Source organism: Plecotus auritus (assembly GCF_963455305.1).
Source record: "Plecotus auritus genome assembly, chromosome: 2".
Taxonomy (NCBI): domain Eukaryota; kingdom Metazoa; phylum Chordata; class Mammalia; order Chiroptera; family Vespertilionidae; genus Plecotus; species Plecotus auritus.
In genome coordinates, this window is record NC_137771.1 from 50,912,346 (window position 1) to 50,924,661 (window position 12,316).

Here is a 12,316-nt window from a genome sequence, read left to right on the forward strand (position 1 = left end):
TTATGTTGCCTCCTTGTTGTTGTCGTGGTGACATTCTCTGACATCCATACCATTGTTTAATGTTTACCTGGACCTATCTGACAATGTGGTAGAAAGGTGCCCAATTACTTTCCTTTGTTGTTGTTTTTGTTGTTGTTGTTTTAACACAGTCTCTGTATCCTAAGTGGTAACTGGTTTTTTTAAAAAGGAACAATCAATGAAAGCAAATACTTATTTAAGATATACCACATACAAAGAAAGAACTATGTTCACTTGAGAGACACAGAGCAAATTAGAAACACCAACTCTAGATGTGTCTTTGAGGTATATCAGCCTGAGTTCCAATCAGAGGTTTGCCAATTATTGACTGAGAGCCCTTGACAGATATTCTTGTCACTCACCTATTTGTTCTTAGATTTATTCCTTGCCCTTCCCTTGCTATATTCTGTATTTCATTGCACTGACTTCAGCAAACAACATTTAACATGCTCTTTCACCAATTGGATTCTGGCTAGGATCAGCTAATGGAGGGCCTTGGGAGAAGACTGGAACTGAGAGGAAGCCAGGTTCTTTCTCTTCCACGTTCTCTACTGTAGGCAGCACCTTAGTGATGGTTCCATCTTCTTTATAGTTCCCAGTTCCTGCAGGATAGTGGTTCTAGCTTACACTGGACCACCCCAGTACTTGGGCTCTGGTAACAACATGTACTCCTTGTCCTGCTAGTCCTAGGGCTGGTGGTAGCTTTATGCTACTCCCAAGCTTGGTTTTCTGCATTGTCTCCTATTTGCCCTTTCAGTTCCTCCAAACCCTTGGTGAATAGTTCTGCATGTTACATATCTGTTATTGAACAACTTAATATGGTTTCTGTTTTGTTAACTGAATCTGATTGACATAGTAGGATCAAACACTTAACTTTACTGTGCCTCAGTTTCCTTACTTACAGAATAAGGATGATGATAACTACTTACAAGTTACTTAAACCCACAGTGCCTCAGTTTTATCATGTGTGAAATGTGGATAAGAACACTACTTACCTGGGAAATAAGTAACCTAACTGATGTAGGAAACAAACGACCCAAATTCAGCAGCTTATCCTCACAAATGAGCATTCTAATACAGACCTAGGCAACATGGGGAGAGGTCTCTAGTTTACAGTCATTCAGATCCTTATGCTGATGACAACTTTGGTATCTTCAATATGTGGCTTCCAATATTGCCTTGGGGATTATGTCCATTACACTAGCCAGAAAAATGATAGGACCATATGGGTGATTCTTATGGGCTAAGCCTGGAGGTTGTTCACATCACCTCCACTCACAATCCACTAACTAACTCAATTATACTGACACAACTAAAAGCTAGAAGACTGGGGTATGTAGTCTTGGTAAGAGTCAAAAAGGAAAAGAAAATTATTTTGGTAATCAGTTAATAATTTCTGCCACAGCTTCACAGGAATTATGTGAGGTTTAAATTAGTTAATAATTTAGACTGTTTAGAACAGTGCCTAGCACATAACTAGCATTATGTCAGTATAAGTTATTACTGTTATTATTAGTATTAAATCAGGTGATGTTTATAAAGAATTTGCAAGGAGTCTGACATATAAAATACTCAAGAAATATAATAAATGTAATATATCATCATTATCATTATCATCGATATAAGAATCATCTGAGAATTGAGATCTGAATATAAAATTTGGATTTACCACCAACTTGGATAATAATTTTCTTTTTCATTTATAGTTTTGTATCTATGAAATATAAATAGCAGTATTTTCATTTATGATGCAAAGGATAATGATAAATTATAGGGTAGCTTGGAATATAAAATGTGTTTGAATATGAAGTTGCCTACTGCAATATTTAGAACATGATACATGCTAAAAATGTATTCAGTCTCATCTCCTTCCATAGATTCCAGGGAAAGAGGAAGGTGGGAAGGACCCAAATAGTTATTGTCTATAAAGCTGGATATAATCTGGAGGGAGATAATAAATATATCATACACTATTTTAAGTACTTTGGCATTTATGGAAGAAACATTCTAGTTGTGAAGCAAATGATAAACAAGTAAATAAACATGTATATATGTATATGTGTGTATACACACATGTATGTTCAAATAGTGAGAAGTGCTACCAAAAGTAATAAAGCAGAGTAATGGTGGTGGTGGGGAGGGGTACTTCCATTGGGTAGCAGTTAAGGCTTTCTGTAAAGATGCATTTGAGTAAACATGGAGTCTGTGATGGAGCTGGTAAAGAGGTGAAAAGAAAGTGAAGTGTGGGCTAGCATAGCCTTATGGCTTCAGGATCAAAACTGTAATATAGGTATAGTGAAAAGTCCTGATTTTAATTTTTAGACCACCAGTGTTTATTGTAAAATAATTGTCCTCATTGACTAGAGATAAGAAAAGAGTCCAAATGAAGGGAACCATTTTTAAATACTAACTCAGACTTGGTCAGTGATAGGGATCATTCCTAGGATTAGAATGATTAGTTTATTACTGGGCCTCTTCTAAGAATACACATTATTACATGGCCTTTTCTAAGAGTACAGGGCAGATTCCACTCCAGATTTGTCCCTTTGCAAGATTCTTCCTGGCACTTAGGGAATGGCAAAGCTGAGTCGACTGAATATGTTTGGTGTGACCACCATAGGAAATTTGAGCCAAGGCTGTCAAAGAAAAAAGAGGGCATATGGGAAGGGATGTACTGTAAATCTGCTTAACTACTGAACTGAAAATGTCTTGGATCCCCCAGGTGACATAATCCTGTTGAGTTTTCTTGTGAGGATCATGGGGAAAGATTGACAATAACAACAGACCTTATGTGGTATATGATAAGTCATGGACCAAAAATGGACTGTGTCCTTGTCCCAACTCTTACTGGTTTCTTTGGTGATATTCTATTTCTCCATCTGCAAATACTCTCTGACCCATAGGGCTGTCCTCTGGTAACGTGAAATTCAACAACTATTGTTGACCTTTTTCATGTGTCAAACAATGGTGTACCTCTGGGGATGCAGCAAAGGGATTGCATTCAATGAGGAGTCAGACAATAGAAAACAAATATATGAATAGAATGGTTAGTATGTGAGAAGGTAGTATCATAGAAAAAAAATAAATTGAGGGTGTGTAGAAAGAGTCAGATTTTAAATCAGATGATCAGGGAAGGCCTCAAAGAAAACATGGCATATAGGTAAAGACCCTATGAAAACGAGGAAGCAAGCAGTTGGCTTTTTGGAGACAGATCATCCCAATAGAGGAAGCAGAAAGAACAAATGTCCTAATGCCAGAATGTACCTGGGTGTTTATGGCACGACAAGAAAACCAGTATGTGAGTGAGAGGGAGAGGGTAGGGGATCATTCAGAGAAATGATGGAGAAAGATGGCTGGGAAAGACCAAGGGATGGAACCAGATCTTTAGGACCTTGGAGGCCACAGTATGGGTTTGGCTTTCAGTCAGAATGAAATGCAAAGTCATTTAAATGGTTTAAGAAGACAAATTATATAATTCAATTTATGTTTTAACATGATACATTAGGTGCTATTTGTTGATAGAATGAAAGGGCAGGGGTAGGAGAAAAGAAACTGATTAGGAGAATACATCTTCTGCTTACCAAGTACTGGGATGTCTGGGAAGTCAATTAAAATAATATTGTTTACAAATATGAAATTAGAACAAAATAAAATAGTTGGATGTGGAAAGTATAGGCCAGTGGTTGGCAAACTGCGGCTCGCGAGCCGTGATTTACCGAGTTTGCCGACCACTGGGATAGGGGCTTAATCACAAGGAACAACAACAGCCTGTAATTATTGGAATCGAGAGTCTAGGTCAGTGGTCGGCAAACTCATTAGTCAACAGAGCGGCAAACCGCGGCTCGCGAGGCGGTTTGCCAACCACTGCTGTAGGCCATGTGGTGCCCAGAGAATAGTCATTATTCCAGAGTACATGAGTTTGATGAGCAAAAGGCAAATTTTCCATATTCTATCTCTGTTTCTGTCTCTGAGTCCCTCCCTCCCCGTGAGTACAAGCTCTGACAAATACTGCCTTCTAGTCTCTGGTCTCTCATTTCTATAAACACATGCTAATCAGCATTTTATATCTAGTTATGAAATTTCTTTATGATAGGCATTTTCACGTTTTTATATTTGTTTCTTTTAAAATAAATTGCTTTATTTTTTAGGGACATTCACTTGTCTCCTTGTCAATCTGAAGAAAACATCTCAACCTGTCAAATAAAATAGTCTTGGAAATTATTATATTATTTCCTGGGAGGAGGATTAATGGTATCCACTTTTTTAAAATTATATTACTTTATATTTAGAAAATTACTATTTCCATCCTGTCTTGTGATTCCAGGAGTTTTCCTGATTAGAGTCCTTCTACCCTGTATTACCTGCTTAAAAATCTGTATTATTGGGAAACTATCTAATGTGTACTCTTATAAAAGGCCCAGTAATAAACTAAAGATTGACATAGTAATTGTTCCAAAGGGGAAACCACTCGGGGTGAGGAGTATGGATTTCTCTATTTTCATTTCAATAGTTGCAATCAAACTTCTAATTGAAATTAATCACTCGATTGCTTTCTAAATTATTCTGGTGACTTCATTAATCTTCAGTGATAAGCTACCTCTGTAATATTTAATATCCTGACAAGACAAGCCCCATATTGTCAAGTATGAGTCAAATTTCAGCCAGCCCTCTGATATTTCTGGACGCTAGGAATCTATGGCTTCTCTTATATGATGAGGGCATATTTTCAGACACAGTTCATGTCCTAAATAGACTGAACACTTGTCTCACATTGTAAACTCCCAGAGGGCAGATACCAGTGGCAGCTATAATGCATGTTAGCTCACTCGACAGAGTACTAAAAGGAGGTGATAAAGTTGTTCATCAACTCTCTCAGTCACTCAGCTGGACCTCCCTTGGTTTTGAGGGTGAAGAGACTGTTTTCAGAGGTTCATAAGACCTTGGTTATCTCTGAAGTGGTAGTTGCCCTCTTGTAGGTATCACACCTCTTAAAAACAATGTTATTATAACATGTTCAGAACTTGCTTTTCTCACATAACCTGGTCCCTAGCGAATGCCAGGGATCCCCTTGTACCTTTAATCTTTATTTCCACTCCCATGCCTTGTGATCCAGACTCAGCCAACTAATTAACTTCTATGCATCACTTGAATAATTAAGAGTCAGAGCCACTAAACATGTTCAAAAGTCAACTTTCTGTTTTTACTTCAAAATATGCTTGTCCTTCAGGGATCCCAGTTACCCTTGTCAGAAAGTTGAGAATCTTTCCTCAATTCCTTTCTTCCAACCACATTCAATCAATGATTTAGGTCTTGATCCTGCCATCTCTTCCACATTTTTCTGTCCTCCCATTTGCTTCATTCCTGACACTTCTTTTATTCAGGCCATCCCCATCCAAGGTAGATCTTAATGACTGCCTCCTATATCCCTCTCTCCCTTCCTGATAGCAATCCAAATCTTGTTCATACCCACCTCTTTATGGCCTGAGTGATTCAGGGAAAGCTGATCCAATCCCAAGCTTCTGAGGTAGGTCTGATCAACCCAATGGCAATTCTATATTTCTTACCCCAGCGATTGGTTCAGGACCCTTGGTTTCCACATCCTGTAGACAAAAGGTTGGATCAAGAGCACATGATCCATTTTGCTAATGAGACACAAGGGGATGATTTCTGGGGTGGCGCAGTAATGTTATAAAGCTTGGATCCATGTGCCACCATAAGGGAAGCCAGCCAGAGGATGAAGTATAGCCATGGGAAAATAAAATAAATGGATCTGGAGAAAGCCCATTAAGCCATACTTGAAGCTCACCCTAGCTCATTACTTTCATTATATGAATCAATACATTTACATATTGATTAACTGATTTTGACTAGGAGTTTCCCTTATTTACAACATAGAAGTCCTGATACATCTAATCTTGCCAAAGTTATCGCAATGGTCAGGCAACTCATTTCTCTGCCTCTGGTATATTCCCCTTCAGTTGCCCACCCACCCTCCTGACAGGGGGATCTTTCACACAGACCTATTCATGTGCTTCCTACTTAATCCCCTACCATGGTAGCCTATTATCTTCAAAATAAATGAAGCATGACACATAAGGTCTCACATTATTGGATTTTTCTTCTGTCTTTCCAGCCTCATGTCTCATTTATTCCCAAAGTGAATCCCATGCACAATCCTGCTTAAATAATTTTGACTTCTAGAATAGAAAATCTTTATCACTCGCCTCTCTGTCTTTGTATATGCAACTTACTCGTCTTAGAAGTAAACTAACTCCAATCTATTCAGTAACCACCTACTTTGAACCTGCAGTGCACCTAAATACGTGCTGTCAAAACTCCTCCTTTGCTGTTTACCTGGTGAGGTTCTGCTCCTCAGAAGACTTTGTGCTTTCTTCCCTACTTTATGCCTCCTTTCCTGTTAGCACTTACCACATTCTGTTTCAATGGTTTGCTATAATTGGTCTCTCCTTACTTGTGCCCTCAAAGGCAAAAGGTATTTCTTATTTATCTCCATGTCCCCAGTTTCTAGTATTAAGGTTGGTATAACTTTCTTATGGAATTAAGTGAATAGAAAGCCAAATTATTCAAATTGTGAGGTACGTTAGATATCAGCTAATTCTAAAGTTCAATGAGCAAGATGACCTACTTCTGATGAAAAACGGTACTTGATACATGATTTCCATGCAAGAGGGGTCATAGCAGGTGAAGGAGCCTCGAGTGACTGGCAAGCACACACAGACCCAAGTGGTATCCATAGCTCAGCCTATCACTGTCAAGAGGAAAAATGGGGTCTATTTTGCCAACACTTAAATAACCCCACCATGCAAGTCAGTCTATGGGCTAGCTATGACAATGGTCTAATAGTCAGCATCCTTGGATGTGTTCCAAACCCTTTATTTTATAGGTGAGGAATCAAAAGCAGGATCAAAACAAAGTTTCCCCTAAGACAGTGGTCGGCAAACTCATTAGTCAACAGAGCGGCAAACCATGGCTCACGAACCGCATGTGGCTTGCAAGCCGCAGTTTGCCAACCACTGCCCTAAGAGATCCTCAATCCAGGGTATGTGCCTCTTCCATTGTCTCTTAACTCAATGTCTTATAGCAGTCTATTTTGTCCACCTCCTCCATCCCAGTGTGTAGTCTCCAAGTGCAGAGAATGCCTTTACCTTTCACAGGACCAGGTACTGAGTTAGTGCTCAATAGATACTCCTGATTGAACACTGAATGGAAAACATGTTCCTAGCAGATACATTTGACTTTTTAAAAAAATATATATTTTATTGATATTTTACAGAGAGGACGGGAGAGGGATAGAGAGCTAGAAACATCGATGAGAGAGAAACATCGATCAGCTGCCTCCTGCACACCTCCCACTGGGGATGTGCCCGCAACCAAGGTACATGCCATTGACCGGAATCGAACCCGGGACCCTTCAGTCCACAGGCTGACGCTCTATCCACTGAGCCAAACCGGTTTCGGCTACATTTGACTTTTGACATCACTACCTTTAACACATAGATTTGTAGATTCACCTCACGGGACATTTAATAAAGCATTCTGTGCTGAGCTCCTAGAAATTGGGAGTGGGATGGATAGGGGCTACTAAAGTACTGAGAGAGTTATGTGGATAACATCTCTACTGCACGGCATGAAGGTCCAATAGAAGAACAATGTGTTGTGTTAGGCACAGAGGAGGGAGCATTAGTTATGAAGGCGAGTAGAAAACTTCCTAAACTGAGTGATCCAGGGCATGTAAAATTTTGACAGATAATTAGCTATTGGCCTGGGGAGTTGTGTGCAGTCTCCAGTGAGCCTTGGTCATACACTCGGTGTCTTGCCACTTTCATTTTTGCCTCTAGGAGCATATCTGTACTGGTTAACCTTGATGGGGAGTTCCTCTTCATCTTCCAGAGCAAGACCCCAAGGCAAAGGGTCTCTAAGAGAGAGCCATTTTATTTCCAGTCTGTAGTTTTGGACCTGGGAGAATGCAGTCAAAACAAATAAAACATAAACACACAAATAAAACACCACCAAGAAGATGAAAGTCCCTGGAGATTCTAGGTGAGTTTTGAAGCCTCTTGGTGATTATGTATAACCCAGTCAAATTCTGCCTCCAAGTGGATCCCAGAAAATCTTAAAAAGAGGTTTCAGGAGTAAATTCTTATTGAATGGATAATTCTACCTGTCTTGACCACCGAGGAAGCTGATTCTAATTGCACATTGGCTAAAAACTCTTTGAGCGAGATACCATGCTTTGAGAGCTTGTGAAGCCAGCTGCTTTTCCATGTAGCAATAACTGAATACACTATTATGTACCCTTTGTGTGCAGGGTAGTTCTATCATTAATACTGTTTCACCTAGTAGGTGTTTTTCATTTACAGATAAAGAAACAAAGACTCAGAGAGGTTGAGGGGCATAATAAATGCCACACAGCTGGAATATGGAGGAGCTGCAAATTGTACAAAGCTGTAAATGACATTTTAAAACTGGATTTCTTTCTATTTCACTTGGTATGGGGGAGGTATACAGAGATTTCAGGTCAAAACCTCAGAGTGTGAGAAGTAATGGTCATTATTAAAAGTAAAACTCTGCTCATGACAGTTATTTTCTCTGATCCTAATACCTGAAATGGGGATAATAATGACCTTTTTGGTATATATTTTACTTTGCTCTTGCTATGCTCATATAAGATAATATAGTGTCAGATTAACAACATAAATATCAATTACTTAGTTTTCGAGGAGAATAAATGTTGTCATTTCCTTTTGAAGATAAAGATCTAATGTTTTTGCAATAGTTTGGTATAGTGTGATAGTGAAGAGCACAGCTTTCAGAATCAGATGGATTTGGGTTCCAGTTCTTGCTGTGGTAGGCAGAACAGTGGCCTTTCAATAATAGTCACATGCTAACCCCCCAGAACCTGGAATATGTTAGGTTTTCCGGCAAAGGGATTTAAGGTTGTGGATGAAATTATGGTTGCTGGTCCACTGCCTTTGCAATGGGTAGATTACCCTGGATTATCTAGTTAGGACCAAGAGTCCTTATCAATGGAAGGAGGAGGTAGAGAGCCAGGGTCAGAGAAGATGTAACCTTGAAAGCAGAGGTCAGAATGACCAAGTTTCTGGCTTTGAAGACAGGAAGAATGTCATGAGCCAAGATGCATAGGCACCTCAAAAAGGTGGAAAAGGCAATGGAATGGATTCCTAGAGCTTCTGGAGAAAAATGCAACATCCCTCTTGACTCCTTGATGTTAATCATGCAACTTTTGAAGTTCTTATCTCCAGAACTTTAAGGAAATGAATTAGTGGTGTTGTTTTTTTAAAAATATATATATATATATTTATTGATTTCAGAGCAGAAGAGAGAGGGAGAGCAAAATAGAGACATCAGTGATGAGAGAGAATCATTGATTGGCTGCCTCCTGCACGCTCCCTATTGGGCATCCGGCCAGCAACCTGGGCATGTGCCCTGACTGGAAATCGAACCATCATAGGTCGATGCTCAACCACTGAGCCACGCCGGCCAGAATTAGTGTTGTTTTTGTCACATTGCTATAACACCTTAACACAGACCTAGTAGCAGTTACTAAGCGAGTGTTAATGTGTTATAGCAGCCATAGAAAACTAATACACTAGTTATGTTACTTTGGGAAAATTACCAAACCTCTCTGAGCCTTACCTGCATTAACCCATCAAGTAACCGGCCAGTCAAGAGTAACTTCATTGTTAGGATTAATATCATATAGCAGTATTACTGGACTAACAGTGATTTTAATGGGGCATAGGACCCTATGTTTATCATAATTAGGGTCAAGCTTGATTTTCCTGTTTACATGGCACTATCAGCCCCAAGAAGCTCTGGGCAGAGAAATCTGGCTGACTCATTGCAAGCCTCGTTGAACCCCCACTGCACTGCACGTTGCCACATTAACTGGCTGAGGTTTCTGCCAGAAATATCCGTTGCCTAGTTAAGGGAGTGTTCCCTGCTTTGGAAGCCTAGGCAACTGCATATGTGAACGTTTCTGGTTTCCTTGGATTGCAAATTAAATGTCAGGGGAGATAGAAATGCTGTAAAAAAGGATTCTAAGAGACAATGCAATTAATGAGATAAAGAGAAAGATTCTTGTTAGGCTCAGGAAGCCCTTTCATAGATGCCATTAATGGATATGCCTTAGATGATGGCATTCGCTGCATCCATGGCTCCTTATATAACATGATGGAATTGGAAGTGGTGCTGGATGGAAGCCAGATACACTTTCTCTCCTGCATCCCATCAGGAACCAGAATAAGCTGCATGTGTGTGCCACTGACAAGTTACTTCTCTTTGAGATTGTATTGCCTCTTTTGTACCATGGCACAAATAGAGTAATAAAATACACTGTGAAATGTAAACATGATAATGATAACTAATAATTGGTTGCTTACTATGTGTAAGAAGTTATTCTAAGTACTTTATATGTAAAATCTCATTGAGTCTTTACAGCAAACCATGACACTATTCAATTTCACAGATGAACAAACTGAGGCGTAGTGAGATTCATTTCCCAAGGTCACACAGCTACTAAGTAGTAAAAGCAGTTGATCAATGTGCTCAAATGCCTCTCTAAGATATGGTACGTGACATGGTAATGGCTCAATAAATGCTAGCTGTTATATATATATATATATATATATATATATATATATATATATATATATATATATAATAGTTGTTAGGATTAAATAGGAAGTCTTTATAAAGAAAATAAATAGCATTTAAGTAGATTCTGTTTTGCAGTGGCCTCCTAACCATCCTTCTTCTGTTGTGTCCCTGACCTCATTATGCCAATATAGTGGGCCTTCCAAAACATAAACCAGAGGATGCCATTCCCTGTATGAAAGTTTAGATATAATACACTGGAATCTTACATAGTGTGTCATGAAAGCCTTTCAACATGATGTGGTCAATGCCCATCTTTTCAATCCCGGCCAGAGCCCCATGTCTACACGTCAAGACTCTGTCAAAATGCTTACTGTTCCCTCATCATGTCTCATTATTCTTTAGCTGGACACATCTGTACATGTCACACCCAGAATACCCTTACTCCCCTTTACTGCCAGGTGAATTTATGCTCACCTTCAAAAATTAGAGCCTGGACTGATGCACAATTTTTAATGAGCATTACATGCATTGTGTAAATGCCTGTTCTACAAATAACATCTTTGTAGAAAGAAAACATGCCAACTTTTGTTCAGTGTTCTTATTTAGTTTGCTGGATCCTCCAAATTCCCTCACTCCACCCCTAGTCCCTTGCTTTCTTCATGGATGCTCCCTTGGCCACTTCTTAGATCATCTTTATCATTCTGCTTGGTACACAGTTCAGGTTCCCCTGACTACGGGGTTCAGCTTCCTTCCCAGCTGTATCATCATTCCCCTTATTCATGGACAACCATCATGGTAACATTCTCCAGGTTTCCCTGGCCTCAGGACCTTCCCTCACCAAAGGCTGGAGGTTAGGATCACAAGTAGCTTTCTTTAGAGAAGCCTTTTCTGACCTCCCCAAGAATAGCTGTGCTCTCTTCTTCTGGCTCCTATAGGGCCAGTTCACAACTTTATTATGGTGTCTGTTGGGGTATCTTATTATGTACTGAATTTTAAAAAATTGTTTTTATTTTATTATAATTTTTTTAAACCTAGAATAAACTAGGCCTCTGGACAGTAGAAATAATGTTCTAGTTACTCCTGTTCTAGGCCTTGCCACTTAGTCTTGAGTGAACCACTTAACCTTCTCTTTTTTAAAAAAAATATATTTTATTGATTTTTTACAGAGAGGAAGGGAGAGGGATAGAGAGTTAGAAACATCGATGAGAGAGAAATATTGATTCAGCTGCCTCCTGCACACTCCCTACTGGGGATGTGCCAGCAACCAAGGTACATGCCCTTGACCGGAATCGAACCTGGGACCCTTCAGTCCGCAGGTCGTTGCTCTGTCCACTGAGCCAAACTGGTTAGGGCTTAACCTTTTCTTAATTTCACTTTTCTAAATGAAAAATAAATGGATATAATAATTATTTTTTCAGAGTTATGAGGATTAGGTATAGTGTTTAAAAAGGGTCCAGAACAGTGTCTGGTACATAGTAAGAACTAATATTTGATAGCAAACATTACTGCCTCAATTCATAGAGAGACCAGACAATTTGCTCAAGTGCAGATGAAGTGGGGGAAGAGTGTTAGCTTTTGTCTTCTCTAACCCTTCCAGGGAGCCAACAAATTCAACATTAGATGCAGCATTAGCTCTAACTGTCAGGGTAAGGGGTAA